Source organism: Balaenoptera physalus, assembly GCF_965194825.1.
Source record: "Balaenoptera physalus genome assembly, chromosome: 21".
In the NCBI taxonomy this organism is placed as follows: Eukaryota; Metazoa; Chordata; class Mammalia; order Artiodactyla; family Balaenopteridae; genus Balaenoptera; species Balaenoptera physalus.
In genome coordinates, this window is record NC_138902.1 from 16,096,171 (window position 1) to 16,115,229 (window position 19,059).

Genomic DNA, 19,059 nt, shown 5'->3' on the forward strand with positions numbered 1-19,059 from the left:
TCTTTTTGTTGCAATGGTGAATGGGAGTGTTTCCTTAATTTCTCTTTCATATTTTTCATTAGTGTATAGGAATGCAAGAGATTGCTGTGCATTAATTTTGTATCCTGCTACTTTACCAAATTCATAGATTAGCTCTAGTAGTTTTCTGGTAACATCTTTAGGATTCTCTATGTATAGTATCATGTCATCTGCAAACTGTGACAGTTTTACTTCTTCTTTTCTGATTTGGATTCCTTTTATTTCTTTTTCTTCTCTGATTGCTGTGGCTAAAACTTTCAAAACTATGTTGAATAATAGTGGTGAGAGTGGGCAACCTTGTCTTGTTCCTGATCTTAGTGGAAATGGTTTCAGTTTTTCACCATTGACAACGATGTTGGCTGTGGGTTTGTCATATATGGCCTTTATTATGTTGAGGAAAGTTCCCTCTATGCCTACTTTCTGGAGAGTTTTTATCATAAATGGGTGTTGAATTTTGTCGAAAGCTATTTCTGTATCTATTGAGATGATCATACGGTTTTTATCCTTCAATTTGTTAATATGGTGTGTCACATTGATTGATTTGCATATATTGAAGAATCCTTGCATCCCTGGGATAAACCCCACTTGATCATGGTGTATGATCCTTTTAATGTGCTGTTGGATTCTGTTTGCTAGTATTTTGTTGAGGATTTTTTGCATCTATGTTCATCAGTGATATTGGCCTGTAGTTTTCTTGTTTTGTGACATCTTTGTCTGGTTTTGGTATCAGGGTGATGGTGGCCTCGTAGAATGAGTTTGGGAGTGTTCCTCCCTCTGATATATTTTGGAAGAGTTTGAGAAGGATAGGTGTTAACTCTTCTCTAAATGTTTGATGGAATTTGCCTGTGAAGCCACCTGGTCCTGGGCTTTTGTTTGTTGGAAGATTTTTAATCACAGTTTCAATTTCAGTGCTTGTGGTTGGTCTGTTTATATTTTCTATGTCTTCCTTGTTCAGTCTTGTAAGGTTGTGCTTTTCTAAGAATTTGTCTGTTTCTTCCAGGTTGTCCATTTTATTGGCATATAGTTGCTTGTAGTAATCTCTCATGATCCTCTGTATTTCTGCAGTGTCAGATGTTACTTCTCCTCTTTCATTTCTAATTCTGTTGATTTGAGTCTTCTCCCTTTTTTTCTTGATGAGTCTGGCTAATGGTTTGTCAATTTTGTTTATCTTCTCAAAGAACCAGCTTTTAGTTTTATTGATCTTTGCTATCATTTCCTTCATTTCTTTTTCATTTATTTCTGATCTGATCTTTATGATTTCTTTCCTTCTGCTAACTTTGGGGTTTTGTTCTTCTTTTTCTAATTGGTTTAGGTGTAAGGTTAGGTTGTTTATTTGAGATTTTTCTTGTTTCTTGAGGTAGGATTTTAGTGATATAAAGTTCCCTCTTAGAACTGCTTTTGTTGCATCCCATAGGTTTTGGGCCATCGTGTTTTCATTGTCATTTGTTTCTAGGTATTTTTTGATTTCCTCTTTGATTTCTTCAGTGATTTCTTGGTTATTCAGTCACGTATTGTTTAGCCTCCAAGTGTTTGTATTTTTTAGTTTTTTTCCTGTAATTGATATCTAGTCTCATAGTGTTGTGGTCAGAAAAGATACTTGATACGATTTCAATCTTCTTAAATTTACCAAGGCTTGATTTCTGACCCAAGATATGATCTATCCTGGAGAATGTTCCATGAGCACTTGAGAAGAAAGTGTATTCTGTTGTTTTTGGATGGGATGTCCTATAAATAAATTGCATCTTGTTTAATGTGTCATTTAAAGCTTGTGTTTTCTTATTTATTTTCATTTTAGTTGATCTGTCCATTGGTGAAAGTAGGGTGTTAAAGTCCCCTACTATTATTGTGTTACTGTCGATTTCCCCTTTTCTGGCTGTTAGCATTTGCCTTATGTATTGATGTGCTCCTATGTTGGGTGCATAAATATTTACAATTGTTATATCTTCTTCTTGGATTGATACCTTGATCATCTTGTAGTGTCCTTCTTTGTCTCTTGTAATAGTCTTTATTGTACAGCCTATTTTGTCTGATATGAGAATTGCTACTCCAGCTTTCTTTTGATTTCTAGTTGCAAGGAATATCTTTTTCCATCCCCTCACTTTCAGTCTGTATGTGTCCCTAGGTCTGAAGTGGGTCTCTTGTAGACAGCATATATACGGGTCTTGTTTTTGTATCCATTCAGCCAGTCTGTGTCTTTTGGTGGGAGCATTTAATCCATTTACATTTAAGGTAATTATCAATATGTATGTTCCTATTACCATTTTCTTAATTGTTTTGGGTTTGTTATTGTAGGTCTTTTCCTTCTCTTGTGTTTCCTGCCTAGAGAATTTCCTTTAGCATTTGTTGTAAAGCTGGTTTGGTGGTGCTGAATTCTCTTAGCTTTTGCTTGTCTGTAAAGGTTTTAATTTCTCTGTCAAGTTGAATGAGATCCTTGCTGGGCAGAGTAATCTTGGTTGTAGGTTTTTCCCTTTCATCACTTAAGTATGTCCTGCCACTCCCTTCCTCAGAATTGCCATCCATTTAGATTTTTCTTTGCATCTTGGGTTTTAAGCTGAATTTTAAAAGGCTTCATTGTCACTTGCTCCTATGGTTTCAGGCCCTCTTATATCCACAAAGGCCTGGAAATTAAAGGAAAAAATAAGTAGGTTACCTGTGGGGCGAAATCCAATGCAGACTCTGCAAAATCCAATATGTCTGAAAAATATGTTCCTTGAGCCTCTCAGTCCTAATGCCACTGGCTTCCTCCATCCCCGGTTGATAGTACATTATGTTCAGGGACTCATCAAAAATGCAGCCAGCCTGCAATTCAGACCCGCTTGCACGGAGGCGAGGTTCCCAGTGGGTGATGCCTCACAGAACTTAGTTATGTCTTGACTAAGAATGGCTAGTTAGGAATGACAGCTCTAAGAAGGAAAATGCATGCTGAAGAAATATAGATGAGAAAGGGGCAAGAAGAAAAAGGGGGAAAAAAAGAAAAAAACTCCTGAAAAAAAACCAACAACTGAAGTTTGCCCTGTAGAAATTCAGCTGTGTGTGTGTGTGTGTGTGTGTGTGTGTGTGTGTGTGTGTGTGCAGTAAAACACTTCAAAGCCCAGAAAATCAAAGCAGAGAAGGTGTTAGCCTACAGTGAGAGATGATCACCCAGCTCCACTGCCTTGGTGCTGGGCAGGTGCTGGCTTGGACTAAAGAAGGGGTGAGAATTAACTAGAGCTGCTTCTGAAAGCATTCCTTGGAACTGCCTGTTTGGGCTTTTGTGGTTTTGTTATCCCTTCATTCTTGGTGTTCTTCCAGCTACCAGGCTCCTGCAAACTCAGGTCTTGAAAGCAAACCTGACTCCGTAAGTCTACAGGAAAATGAGCACAGCAGTGTTTGTCCCTTTGATTCGTGCTCTTTTCCCATGGATCTGTTTTTTTCCCACAACCCAAAGACTCATAACAGTTAATGAACAGCCCATAGTATAGAGAACATAAAATAGATTTCCCTCCTGAATCATCCTTGATTACGGTTTCTACAAACTCATTTGCGGATTGCTGGGTCCAGACCTTTCATTTGTGGGAAGGACTGCTTATTTTCAAAGGCAAGTGTGAAGCTATTGATAAACTCAGAAGACTTTAGTTGATAAACAGCCCAATTTCAATATACTCAGCCTGAGAGTCTTCTCTTTGAAACTCATTATGTCCTTTAATATAATGCAACATTTAACCTGTCTTATATTTAGTTGTCTCTGTGGGTATTTGGCAAATTAAAATTTTCAACCAGTTTCAGCCTGAGCCATCAACATTAATTTTTTTTTTCCAGTTTTGGTTGGGTCACTGAAATAATTGCTGGAGCTTAGCAGATTAAGTCGGATTGATTTCCATGGTCTATTACGTAGCTACTACAATGTGCCAGGTTGTGATTGGGGTGGAGAGACATCCTATTTTACTGTCATTTGTTTTTCTGAGCAAGTTTAAAAAAAAATGCTTGAGGAAAGCCAAGAGTACTTATCAAAGACATTGCATCTATACATTAGAGAAACATCTTTAATTATTGGGGATGAATTAAAGTAGTTTCCTTCTTAAAGGTGGAGATGCTCTGTGTAGACAGTTCATCACTGTAACACTGGGATCCTGCTTGTCCTTTAGTTTCAAGTTCTTTTCTTTAGAAACGGGATTCAGCGGAAGCAAAGTCCAGGGGAGTGTGGATCCTGTTGAAAACACTCTCTTCTTAAAACATTCCGTGTCCGTGGACAACCTAGGAGAACCGGCATCCTGTAAAACAAGCCCTTCGTTTACAGGCACACTCTTCTTAGAGGTTAATTCCCCTGACCTTCCTAAATCAAACTCAGGCATAGGAGTAAACAGTGGGTAAGTGCTGGCCTGTCTACAGAGGAGCAGAATATATAACAGACTTTCATACCATCTGACATTTTTCAAACTTGAGAGAAGGATGATGGTGGAAAAGCCTCACTTGTGATGCTACCATGCAGCCAAGAGAAGAGAAATGAAAAGAAACTGAAAGCTGTCCCTGGGCACCACCAGACTCAGATTCCTGCTTCTTCTTCCCATGGCAAGCACAGATCATTAACACTGGTAACGTCTTCACTGAATCTGCTTGGATAAAGTGACAAGTCTAATTTGTTACCGACAGACCGACGGCTGGGAGTATGTTTAAGATGCATCGCTCTTGCTCCTGGACCCTGTGAGTTGCTGTGCGGAGTCTGTCAGGTAGGCCTGGTATTTGGTTAAAGACTATCTGTGATTTCATCCATCTCCCCAAAGGCCTCCCAGGGGAAAGACCTGTTGCTTCTGTTCCCTCCTTCTTTCTTCAGTTCGAGGAATAGCCTCTGCCAGCAAACCTGGAGGTGCTGTGATTTAAAATTCAGAACCCGGGGAGGGATTCCTTACGCAAGTAATTACCATTAATAATCAACCGCTCTCAGCCTGACAAATAATGGCAACAGATCTGGATCGGTGTAAACTTATTCTTTGAATCATATGGATGTGGCAATGATACTGGTTTTCATGAACTAGAAAACATATTTGGGGTCCCATTTTAATAAGCTTTAGAGTGATTTTAAGTTAAGCTACATAGAATTTAAAAACATGATGCAAATGGGGTCTCTGAGGAATGGAGGTGAGTGAGCCTCATGAAGGAAAAGCTTAAATCATTACCTATGACCTAATATTATAATAAAGTGAATTTTATGTGGAAGATGATGATAGTCTGATCCCAATGCCAAATAAATCCAGAGCAATGATTACGGATTTTAAATATGATATGAAATATTTAGACTCTACATTGAGCAGGCTTCCTCTATAAGGCAGATATTTAGCTTACGTAAGAAGCTACAGCGGAAAACGGATGAAGAGTAAACCAGCTATCTACCCACACACTATGTGCCTCACTTCTAGTTAGAATTAATGGTGCTGAGTCTTTGAAAGGCATTCATGGAATTTGAGAAGTGGAAGTGAGTTCCCCAAAATGTCAAAGAAACAAATATTTGCTGTGATAGATATGGGTCACAATTTAAAGCAAAATTCATGTTTTTCTTTGACTTTACACTTATTGTCCTCCTAGTTTAATGTCATTGGTTTCCTGATTTCGTTTTAGAAGTTCAGTCTTTTAAAAGCATGTGCACCATGGGAATGGAATATAAACCAATAATAATCTAGCCCCTGCTAATATACCAGGTACTTTGCTAAATATTATACATACATGATCTCATTTAATCCTCTGAACCTATGATATATTTACATCTTTGCTTCAATTTTAGATAAGGAAACTGAAGTTCTAAAGATTTGGAATTTCAAGAATATGCCAATAAAACAAGTGTAAGATAGTGTAGGGAAATTATAGCCACATAAAAGCAAAGTCCAGTTAAAGACTGAGACAGCCCTGATTTGGAGATAGATACAACAAGGTACTCATTATTCATTCTAAATATCAAGGACACAAAGAGAAATAAGAAATGGTCCCATCATTGAGACCTGAGTATACTGGAACAGCTTGGGGGAGGGCATGTCCCCACAGGCAATAACCTCTGAGCTGGGTCAGGATTGTGGATGGGAACATGCCACGTCAATTCCAGGGAAGAAGCTAGACTAATAGGAGGCAATAGCTTAACACAGAGGGATGAAAAAGAGCCTGTTGTTTGTGCAACGGTGAGAAGCAGAGTGTGTCTGGAACACAGATGGCATCAGTTTGATGAAGGGGAGTGGTGAGTAAGGCAAGGGAGGGGTCTAAATTGTAGGAAATGAGGCTGGGAAGTTAGGTTGGAGCTAGACACTTAAGGAGTCTGGTATGTTGCTACATTGCTCGCAATCCCCTCAGAATAGTGTGCCTTTAGCAATGCAGTCTTCACTTTCACCTTTGGGATTGTCCAAACTGACTCTTCCTTTCATCCTTAAAAGGGTCCAGAAACCTTTTGCTTTTGTTGAGGGCAGAAGTTCACTGGTGGTGTAAGACCAAAGGATCGGTTAATATGTCAATACTTCCCACACTGGAGAAACCACTTCTGGGCTTCAGGACCTTGGTTAGTATTCTTTCCTTACAGCTTTTTCTTCTCAGTTCTCTCTTGATGTCTAGTAGCATATACATATTGCCTCTAGGGCCACCACTGGCCTACACAGTGTCTGTGTACTTTGGCAAAAGCTGAACTTCCCCCGCTTTTCTCCTGCTACTGCTGACAGCCCCACTGATATCTGGTTTGGGAGACAGAGGTGCTACTGTACAAGGAACCCCCCTTCGTCCAGGTAGACACTGTCACTTGCAGGGCACAAGTGAAGTGAAAGACTGTTTGAGACAGCCCTGATTTGGAGATAGATATAACAAGGCACTCACTATTCATTCTAAATATCAAGGACACAAAGAAAAATAAGAAATGGTCCCCATCATTGAGACCTGAGTATAATGGAACAGCTTGGGGGAGGGCATTGGGTTAGTACTCTCTTTGATCACAAGACATTGTCCTGCAGAACTCAAGATGCAGATGCGACCATACTTTGTAGACCTGATCTCCAATTTCCATATAAATAGCACAATTCGATGGATCGCACTGTTTCAGAATATAGCTAGCTTCTGCCACTGCAAGTTCTAGAATAGAGGCGAAATCATCCTCACCTCTTAGTAATATTGCAAGGAAGACTTCTGTGATGGGCTAGATCCTCAGATCCTTCCAGACCCAGAAATTCTGCCCCTGCCTTATGACTGTTAACAGATGAGTGGCCTGTTACCATTGATTGAAGGCCTGCGAATATGTGAAGCTGGGTGCGAACAGCTCTTGGAGCAGATGGAAAGAACAGGTTTCTTAATGGTAATTGGTCCCTTGGATATCAGTGCTCACTTTCTACCTCATTTTTTGGAGGTCAGTGTGTCAGTAAAGACTTTTTGGATGTGAATTACTCTGTAGCCTCATGTATTGAATTTCAGTTGAATATCTTCATCTCTTACCTTGTCTCCAAACACCAAACACGTAGATGCAGAGGATTCTGAAGTCCAGATATGGCCCTGGATTTGCCATTCACTAATTGTGCAATCCTAAGTCAGTTACACTGCTTTTTGGGATCTCAAATTGCACATCTGTAAAATAAAACTAATTGAGGAAAATGCCCCACGTTTCCTGTTCCTATTTCCAACCACACTGTGAGGATGGGCACCAGCCCCCTCCCCACTTGTCACAGGTATTATCCTACAGAAGACCGGACCCGAGGCCACTCATAAACCCTCCTTCCTCCTTGCCTGCTGGGAAAGCTAGCATGCTGGTGCTCTGACCATTTAGCCCTTTTCCCAGCAAGTGACACAGCCAGCAGCAAAAAGGAAGTTCTGCCTTAAAAAGTTCTTTCAATTGTTCTTGCTTTGCTCTGATGTAAAACTAAAACTAAAAATCAGTTACAGACCTCTGGAGGTTTTAGTAGAGACTCATTTAAATCATTTGCTCCTACAACTGTTATACGTCAGTGTTCACACATTGCAAGCTTTTCACACAGCAAGATGCGCCCCATCCAGTGGACTTTACTACAGAGGACTCCCATCACTCGTGTTGCTACATACTCAGCACTGGCTCCACCACATATGCCTCCTTTTTAGCACATTTTGCATGCTCAGTATTCTGCTACTGATTGTACACATCACTCCGGCTATGTCAGTTGATGCTTATTTTAGAGAATAAGTATAAATGTAGGTACACTATGTGGAGAGTGTATTTATATTCATGGGACACATTTCTGTGACTGTGCATATTAATTACAACATTATTCAAGTGGTTCTTGTAGAGATGGGGATATACACTGTATACAAGTCATTTAAAGTTCATTTGGGCGGAAAATATTTAGATAAACTAAAAGCAGAATCCTAGTAAATGCAACATTGACTCTTAAATTATTCTAGTATTTACTTTACTTTCTGTTCTTTGTAGTGTTCAACACAAAAATAGTATTAGAAATTGCTACGCAAGGGAAGTTAAACCAAAGTCACCTTCAGTTTGCGTGGACAAGAATCGGCATTAGACTTTCAACCTTGTGCTTTTGTAAGTGATGTAATAAGGGCAAGAATGGGGCAAGAGGTGGCAAGTAGGTGCCAGTACTAGCTTCCTCTTCTCCACAAGGAAGCCTGGAATCTGTATTGGATTCTGAGGGCATTTAGCTGCTCCAACATCCAGACGAGATGCTTTGACGACTCTTTGTAATTTTTGCTTTGAATAACCACTGGGTGTCTAAATCCCATTAGAAATTTTCTACTTTAATTGGGTGTCAAATTATTTGTGGAAAACAGGAAGCACACTATCTATAGGGTATAGGGGTCTGTTTGGGAGAAAAAGTAGAGCTGAGATTAGAACAATACATGCCAAATCAGAAGGTTTCGCTTCAAGATGTGGGATTTGGGGCAAATCACTGAGCTTTAATTTCCTCACTAGTAGAACTAGTAGAAGATGCTTAGAAAAAACAGAGCTAATGTGTGCTGTAAGTCCTCCCCAGTGTTGTCTTTAAGTTGAATGAGCTTCTGTTGGTGAAGAGACACTGTAATTCAAGAGTTGAAAGCAAGTTTTTTTGGTAAGAGTGGGAGAAAGGCTACAATCCCAGAGGGTCTGGGAAGTTGAAAGTTTACCAGTACTGGAACTCAGTTACTGGACCTTGAGACCAAGAAGGGCAAAGAGGCTAATTTGATGGTTCCTTTACTCTGAACCTAGAGTTCTTTAAATTCTCCCTGATGGGAGGAGGATATGTCCTAGAGTCTACACGGAGCTGAAGCCTCCAGATAGGGTCAGGCCAAGGACTGAGCTGTCACTCTATAGCTTTAATCCTTGGGGAAGCATCCTAAGAATTTATTTTGGATTGGTTCCCATGAACTAAATACCTCAAGACATCAATAGGTATGAATTTAAGGGAGTTTGAAAAAATATTTGTACAATTCACAATGAAATAAAAATGCTACAAGCCCAGAAACAGTGACTATTCTGAATCATTCCTTTTATCAATGACTCAAACTCAATGCCTTTGAAAACTAACTCCAGTCAAGAGCACTTAAAACACTTTGTACTCAAGCTTCTTAAAATGAAGAATTAATCATTTCTGACTGCACTTGAAATAGAAAACAAGCTGGGCCAAGACAATTAGAAAGAATGGCACTGAGCAGCTTGTGTTGCACCCATTCTTCCCAGATATGTAATTAAAAATTACAAAATAATAATACCAAGATGTAAAATAAAAGTAAGAAAGTCCAATAAAGATCTAATTTCCCCCCAAAGATTTCTCATTTTATGGTTTTCTTAGGAAAAATCATTATTAAACCTAAGACTCTTTCAAACATCATTTTGGTGCTCCTGCTTTGCAGAGTGCCCTAAGCATATGTCTTCTCTGCCTGCTGGGAAACTCAGAACTGACTGAACACAGCAGGATATGTCCCAAGAGTAGTAGCCTCTCTCTTGTACTCTCGACTGGCAGAAAGAATGAAGGCTCAGATTCAACAAGCACTTGGGGCAAGAGAATGGAGGTGGACACTGAAAGAGGAAGCGGTTAATCAGGGACTGAATGTTGGTCTCCCCATTCCTCTGAGTAAGAAAAGCAAGGAGAGCTTCTCCGGAGTTCTGCAGCTACACAATCACTGAGCAGTACTTCATGAGGTAAGATCATAGCATTTCCTTCTGCAAAGACAGTGGCAATGAAAGAGCAGATGTATTTCTGCTCAGTTATTAAGTGTGAAGAGTCAGCAGCAAGTCTGAAGTGAACAAAGTTGATAATATCTTTCTAGTCCTTCATGGAAACAAACACAAAGATAAAATCTGGCAGCCTGGCCTTTTGCCTCCCTTTTTGTTCTTGGCTGTGGCAGTAGGCTGGCTGGAAAAGACCTCCCAGCATTTGGTTCAGGGTGGAGTAGGCATACATCACTTTCATGTCTTATCTTCTAACTCCTTTCTTTAGTCTCAAAACCAAAAGTTACAAAGGTTTGTTATTGCTGGGATTCTAGGCAGTGAGTGGCCTTGGAGATTAATGGGAATAAGATTGTCCGTGAGGCATGAAAGGGGATAGGTCTAAAGAATAGAGACCAGAGTAAAAATACAAATTATAAAAAATAAAATAGGAAAGCACAGAAAAATAGTAGCTGAATAACCAAAGGGAAAGAAAAAGGAGGGAACCGGTTATAGGCTGAATTGTTTCCCCCAAAATTTATATGTTGAATCTCAACCCCTAGTGCCTTAGAATGTCACTGTATTTGGAGAAAGGGTACTTAAAGTGATGATTAAGGTAAAATGAGGCCGTGTGGATGGGCCCTAATCCAATATAGCTGGTATCCTTATAAGAATAAAAGATTAGGACACAGATTCACAAAATGGGAAGACCTTCTGAAGATACAGAGAGAAGGCGCCCATCTACAGCCAAGTGAAGAGGCCTCAGAAGAAACCAACCCTGTTGACACCTTGGTCTTGAATTTCTAGCCTCCAGGATTGAGAGAAAATAAGTTTCTGTTGTTCAAGCCACCCAGACTGTCAGAACCAGAAAATAAAAAATAAAATCCTCCAAGGATAAATAGAAAGAATAGAGGAAAGTTGCAGATAGCCAGAAATCCATAAGAAAATAAGATGGAAATAAATGAATATTAGGATGCAAGTAATAAAGGAGGGAGGAAAATGAGGGGGGCGGGAATCAAAGGACATGGTGGCATTTCTTGCTGAATTTCTGGGGAAAAGAGGAAATGAGACCTGGAAGACTAATAGGCATAGAATAAACAAATACGACAAGAGAAAGCGCACATCAGGTTTTATGTGTGCATGACTGAGGTAAAATTTGAATGTTTAGTTAAACTTCCTCACTTTTTCAAACACCAACCACAGGGAAAGCCTTGCAATTCTTCCCAGAAACTTAGATTATTTGGGGAAATAAATAGATGCATGGGATAATCTTGATTATATATAAGAAGAATTTCAAATAAGGAATAACAGTGGGGGAAATGCCATAAGATTCTTATTTCTAAAAGAACAGCTTGATCCATAGGTTGAGCAGGTAATTAAGAATTCCCTTAACAACGTCGTTAATCAGATTCATTTTCTGGTCCTATTGGAGCTCTACAGAAGTGTTTCTGGTGGTTTGCTCAATAAAATGTCACAGGAACTGTGCAAGAATGCCTGATATGGAGAGGCTCAGAAGTCAAGTGCTGAGAAGTGGAAAAAATGTGCTACAGATTTTTTGCAGATGTTCTCAGATCAAATTATGGTGTTGAAAAATTGTATAGTATGTTCAGTAGAGCATCTGAGATGAAAAGACAGTTCAGTGGCTTTGTAATCTAGATAAAAAAAAGAATCGTGGAGCCGTGCTTATGTAGGGTGTAATTCACAAGTTCAGAAGTGTCAATGTTGGAGGTGATGCCAAGGAAGTATTTGACTTTTTGAATAACTTTCACATAAATTTACATATAAAAACCTGGATAATATCAATAGATCTGCCTGATTCCTTATTTTCTATATCTATTGAGTAAGCACTTAGGTTTTGTATTTTGTCTATTTATCAACCAGTACATGTTCTATACACAGGAAATACTGAAAACATTGAGTAGATGGAAGAAAATATCCTAAGAATCATAGAATTTCAGAGTGTGGAACAAAACTAGGCATCATTTAGCTTATGTCCTTTAATTTACATTCCCATAAAACTGAGGTTCTGAGATCTAAGTGATTTTTTTTTAATGTAAGCCTGTATTTATTCACATGTAATATCATTTATTTTATGAATGGCAGCCTGTAGCCTAGATTTTACTTTCTTGAGCAGTTGACATCTAAGTGATTTGAACAAAGTCAGCTGGAGACAATGGTGAATCAAGAGTAGGACATAAACTGTGCAACTCCCAGGTTTCTGGACTTTTGAGATCTTTGAAAAAAGATGCCAAATGTTCCAATGAACATATTTGTTATTGTTTTGAAAAGATAATAATCCCTTCATAGACTACCCCTGATAAGAAGATATATTTAGATATAAATCTGGGACATTACAGGATATACCAAAAATGTTACAAGCCTTTATTTGGAGGGATATCATTCCCTCGCTTGTTCAATAAATCCTTACTGAGCACCTACTATGGGCCAGGCACTGTGCTAGGAACTAGGGAAATGGCAGTGAGCAAAAGAGTCAAAACTCTCTGCCCTTATGGAATTCATATATTCATGTGGGGAGCACTAAAAACAAGAAAAATATATGGAACATCAGATGTAATAGCGCTGTTGAGAAGAATGAATTGGGAAGAGATAGAGAGTACAGGGGTAGGTTAAAATGATCTGATCAGATCAAGCCTCACAGAGAAAGTGATGTTTATGCAAAGGTTTGAAAGAGAAAAGTGAGTGTGAGCATTGCAGCTAAAACGAGCAGTTCTGTGGAGCTGTGGAGGTATTAGGGTTAGGGTTAGGGTTGTATCATTTCGGAGGCTAAATAATCAAGATCAGTGGCCAATATTTATTACATTAAGGAGGTAATAGGGGTAAATGCCACTTGACTTTTCACTGTGTAAGGTGAAAATATTCTCAGGGGCCAAATGACCTTTCAGACTATCCTGACATATATAATCTGGCCCGGCAAAGTGGGTACATTTCATGAGCTGGTTGTTTGAAGATGGTGAAAGGAAACCTTTGATGAATTCAGTCAATAACTGGTTTTCTTTCATGTCAGTTTTTATCTGTGGACACAGTAAGACTGTTTGGGTTAAGAAATCTAAATTGGGATACTACTTTCTGACAGAAGTATGATGGATTTATTCACTGTGTCACAGCCAGAAGCATAACCCTTCTGCGGAAATGAACAATTTAGCATTTCCAGGTCACAGAAGACCGTGAAGATGATACGTCAGGCATGTTTAGTATAAATGAAAATCTTACCGAAGAGTGACATGTCAACAGGGCTTGAAATGACTCTTTTCCTTAAAAAGCAAACCTAAGAAATGGTCTTTCCCAAACATTAAATGTTTCTGCTATGGCAACCTTTACAACAACTTGATATGTGAAAAAAACTGAGAACCCAGTGCAGATACATATGAAAAGCAAGCAAAAAGAGTCTCTTCTTTATATATATACACTTACTTCTTGGTTCCTGTACTTTAAAATGCATTAAAGCATGATTCATTTTACACATGTAAAATTACGTATCACTTACTAAATACGCAACTGTTGAAAATACTGAAGCTATCTTCACTATTGAGATGGTCCGCACAAACCTATTAGAGGGGCTTCTCTGGCGGTCCAGTGGCTGGGACTCCACACTTCCACTGCAGGGGGCGCGGGTTCGATCCCTGGTCGGCTGGCTGGTCAGGGAACTAGGATCCCGCAAGCCACGTGGCACGGCCAAAAACAAACAAACAAACAAAAACCTATTAGAGTTTTCTGGAACCCTTCACAGGCTACATACGGAAAGGGAACAGGTTAGACATAAATACTGAAGTCAAAATAGGGGGCAAAGCAGGGAGATGCGCAGCCGTTAACAGATGGAAATGTTTTTGAGCACCTAAGGCATGAGAGTAGTGATTTGGCAAAATACTCTACTTTTGGATATACCTGAAAGTTAGATCCACAACAAGACTGACACCAAGAAGTGGTTTTCTTTCAAATAACAATGCAGTAACCCAGCTTTGTAAGCATTTTCTCTACTTGCTTAAGAAAGAACTTCCATTTAAAACCCAGAGTTGTCTTGTGTAAAGCTCTAACATTAAACATAGGGATTCAAATCTTAACTCTCATACTTACATCTGTGACTTTGACCTCTCTGTGCATTTGTCCTCCCGTTTCCCTTTAGGATTGTTGTAAATTTAAATGACATAACACACAAAAGTGCTTTGAACAGCGTTTAGTACAGTGGAAAGACTCATGTACATTAGGTATCATTATTATGTTCCAGTGGTTCCTGGAATAGAAAAGTGGAAATTGGAAATACAGGACCAGACTCTAATTTGTTGCTTGATTCATCCTGGTGTGATATAAAGCACAGGGTATACAGTTAGACCTGGCTTCTAACCCCAGCTCCACCTCTTAGTAGACGGTGTGACACAGTAAATTCTTTATTTGCTTTCAGCTTCAGTTTCCTCATCTGTAAAGTAGCACACCGATGCAGTCCTTACAGGGGTGTGAAAAAGTGACAAGGATTAAATGCCAATGCTCAGTAAGGAATGGCATTCCTCATATTTACCTTATGGATGTTTAATGTCATATCAGATTTTTATTGTATATAGTTATGATATCAAGAATCAAATCATATCCTGTTTCATATTAAGATCTGTAAAATATTTTTAAAGCATAAAAATAAAAATAAAAATACATGGGATTTCTTAGCAGCAAAGACCCTGGGAATAATCTAGTTCAATCTTTTTATTTTACAAGCAAATGAACTGAAACTAAGCATAGGCACGTGTGTTGTTTCTGAAGTCACACGGTTAGTTCGTAGCAGATCTAAGAGCACACACCTGTGACTAGCAGACCAGAGCTGTTACAGGTTTCTCCCATACGTACATTCCTAACAAGGCTTCTAACACATCGAAGCTTTATTGCAATTGCCTATCATTTAATCTAAATAGTGAAGATCTTTGTACTTTCAAATGCAAATACTTTCACACTTCGTTTCTTCACCTCCTGTGGCTACAGATTTAAGAATATTAGATTTGCTTTAGGATAAATATTTTGGTTTTCAGGCAAATACTTTAATGATACATCTCCATGTGTCGCCTGCTAGGTTAGGGTGAGGATGTAGTAAGGGAGATATGAGAAAGGGTGTGATAGATTGTAAGCAGTGTCCATTTTCCCTTTGGCAGGAGAATTGAGGATCGGTGTCTCATTTATTATATGGCAAATACCATGAGATTTTAAAAATATCTTGGAGTTAAGTACAACATAATCATCACTCTATTTCTGGAGCCAAGATGAGAGAATGGATTATAAATTGCAGCCCGAGGTATTTGCATTGAATACATGGATCTTGGCACTGAAATAGTCATGAGATGCAATAATATATTCAGTTCATCAACTGGCTATACAGTTTCTATAGCATCTCCTTGTTTATTTAAATAATAAGTCTGTGTCTGAGACCAATAACTTCTCAGTTCAATCAACTCAGTGAAAGAAAAAAAAAAAAGAGACAAGACTAGTTTGCTTGATAATTCCCACCACCTCTCCTCACCCAGTAGACATTGATATAGTTCAGTCAAAATGAATGGGAATCAAAACTCCCGGTGTGGAGTGGACGGGAGGCGGAGCCGGGGGAGCTGCTCTCTAGCTCCCCCTGGCCCTCGGCCCACCTGCTCGAGGGGGAGGAGTTCCCGCCGCTCTTCGGCATCGGAACTTACCGTGAAGGCTGTGACCGAAAATCCGCAGGAAGCCCTGGGGTCATGGCCCGGAAGCACCCGGAGGAGGAGGGCTGTGTGGAGCCCACCAGAGTGGTGGTGCCTCCCTCAGGACTTTAGGACCCTCCGTGGACCCTGACATACTTACATTCTCAGGACTCAGGGACGCAGCTGGGCCTGCTCCTAATGGTACCCGCTGCCTCACAGAGCACTCTAGTCCTAAGTACACGCAGCCCCCAAACCCAGCCCACTGGTCAGATCCAAGCCACGGCCCTCCAAGGGGCCCAGGACCCCCTAGGGACGGAGAGGACCCTGATGAGAGTGGGGCATCTTCAGAAGAGTCAGGACTGGACCGGGAACTCCCCAGAGAGAATGAGCCTGGCTACCAGGAGGATGGGAAGCCTTCTTTTCTTTCCGTTCCATCTGCTTGTAACTGCCAGGGAACCCCTGGAATCCCTGAAGGGCCTCGTCCTGAGGGAGGAGACAGCTCTTCTAGCAACTTTTGCCACCATTGTACCTCTCCAGCTTTGGGGGAAGACGCAGAGTTGGAAGAGGAATATGATGAGGGGGAACCTCTTAAGTTTCCCAGTGGTTCTTCACGCGTGCCTAGTGCAAAGAAACCTGCACCCCGGAGACGACGGCACCGCGTTCCAGCCGAGGAGGGATCTCGGGAGGGTGGACGCAGAGATCCCAGATCCCCTGGTCGACACTGGCTGGGTCGGAAACGGAGTCGGGCAGATAAGCGCAGAGGACTGGGAGTGCGGGGGCGGAGGAACTGCGTCAGCGTGGACGGGCAGGCTGCCGGCGGCTGACGGAACTGCTGGTATTAGTGGGGCAGTACGTGGAAACTCGTGGCCATCTCATCCATGCACGCGGGCAGCTGAAAGGCAGCGATCTGGACCTTTTTTTGGGTCTGGGTGGGAGTCTGGGCAGGGCGGCTGGGGGGCGGGGCCCAGGTGATGTCCCGATTCCCGAGCCAAGGGTTTTGCTATGGGGCAGGGCTGTTCACCCGTTTCAGGCTACTGGGTGCTTTGCTGCTCCCGGCTCTGGCCCTTTTGTTGGGCTGTCTACAGTTGGGCTGGCGGTTTCTGGTGGGACTGAGTGACCAGTTAGGCCGGAGGGGTAAAGCCACCTGGCTCTTCTCTTGGCTGGCTTCTCCCACCTGGCAGCGGTGCCTGATTCTGCTGAGAGACAGCAGGCCGTGGCAGCAGCTGGTAAGAATAGTTCAGTGGGGTTGGCTGGAGTTGCCTTGGGTCGAGCAGAGGACCAATAGGCAGGGGAATGCACCTGTAGCTAGTGGCCGCTACTGCCAGCCTGAAGAGGAAGTGGCTCGACTGTTGACCATGGCTGGGGTTCCTGAGGATGAGCTAAACCCTTTTCATGTGTTGGGGGTTGGAGCCACAGCATCGGATGTTGAACTGAAGAAGGCCTATAGGCAGCTGGCAGTGATGGTTCATCCTGACAAAAATAACCATCCCCAGGCTGAGGAGGCCTTCCAGGTTCGGCGGGCAGCTTGGGACATTGTCAGGAACCCTGAAAGGCGGAAGGAATATGAGATGAAGCGAATGACAGAGAATGAGCTGAGCCGGTCAGTGAATGAGTTTCTGTCCAAGCTGCAGGAGGACCTCAAAGAAGCAATGAATACTATGATGTGTGGCCGATGCCAGGGAAAGCATAGGAGGTTTGAAATGGACCGGGAACCTAGGAGTGCCAGATACTGTGCTGAGTGTAACAGGCTGCATCCTGCTGAGGAAGGAGACTTTGGGGCCGAGTCAAGCATGTTGGGCCTCAAGATCACCTACTTTGCGCTGATGGAGAGAAAGGTGTATGACATCACAGAGTGGGCTGGATGCCAGCGTGTGGGAATCTCCCCAGATACCCGCAGAGCCCCCTATCACATCTCATTTGGTTCACGGAGGCCAGGCACCAGTGGGCGGCAGAGAGCTACCCCAGGTGCCCCTCCTGCTGACCTTCAGGATTTCTTGAGCCAGGTCTTTCAAGTACCCCCAGGCCAGATGTCCAAAGGGAACTTCTTTGCAGCTCCTCAGCTGGGCCCTGGGACCACTGCAGCCTCCAAGCCCAACAGCACAGTACCCAAGGCAGAAGCCAAACCGAAGCGGTGGAAGAAAGTGAGGACGCCCTTCCAACGTTGACACCCCGTCTCTTTCCTCAAATCAATGTCAGGGAGTCAAGAGGGCTGTGTAGAGCACAGGATAGAGTTTGATTTATTTTTAAATATTTAAAAAAGGTAAAATTTTAAGCTCAAATTGTTCACTCAGTACTTTTAGGAAGCCCTGGAACCACTGTCCCTCCTCCACCAGCACCCAGGAACTGAATCGTGTCTTCTGACAATACCAAAGAAATAGGGGGTGAATAGAACAAAGAACCTAAGAGCCTGGACCTGGGCTGGACCATATCTCCCATAGTAGTGTGGGAACTGGGTATTTCCCTGGGGTCTGTATCCCTTTGTCTTGTCTTTTGCTTCTAAAGCAGATGACACTTTCCCCCCTCTTTTTAAACGTGTCTGTATTATTTCTTGACCCATTTCAGGAGGGAGCCCCCTCCTTTGCCCCAATATACTAGTAAAAAGACAGAACAAGAAAGCATGTCACCCTAATTACAGGAGATACATAGAGTTCAGAGAGCGGGAACTCTCACCTCGTGGGTAATCACCCAGCTTCGTGCTTGTTGCTGCAGGGATGGCCACAACTGATAATTTTTAAAAAACAGATTCACGCCTTCTGCCCTCCGGTGAGGGGGAAGGATAGAGGGGCTCCCGGCAGCCCCCTTATGAGCCAAGGGTTTGTAGTTTTTTAAGTTTGTTCATATTTGTATGTACATATCTATTTAAAGCCAGGGGATTATCTTTCTATAAATACATAACTGGCAAAAAAAAAAAAATTCCTGGTTTGAGTGTTGGTTAACTTATACTCTATGTCTTGGAAATCTGTATATCTTAGAGATTCACTAAGGAACTGTGTATTTGAACCAGTGGATTTTATAAAGCACGGTGAATACTCAAAGTACTAGTATATTTCCCTCATATTCTCAGTCTAACAATACAAAGATAAGTCATACATACCGCAATCATATGTTATTGAAAAAACTGTCTTATATATACACTTAAAAAAATTTATTGAATGCTGATCATGTGTCAAATACTGTGTAATGTACTGTATTAAGTGACAGGTATATTTACAAATGTATTTTATCGAAAGAGCACGGAAGCATTATTCAGCTATTCAATTATTATAAAAT

At 41.3% G+C, this 19,059-nt stretch overlaps 1 pseudogene across 1 annotated transcript; it reads left to right on the forward strand.

Moving 5' to 3' along the window:
• The first annotated feature begins 3,103 nt into the window (after window positions 1-3,103).
• LOC309651702 (dnaJ homolog subfamily C member 14 pseudogene) lies at window positions 3,104-18,390 on the forward strand (annotated as a pseudogene). Its single transcript has one exon. The product of its transcript is annotated as a dnaJ homolog subfamily C member 14 pseudogene (transcript).
• The last annotated feature ends 669 nt before the right edge of the window (window positions 18,391-19,059 follow it).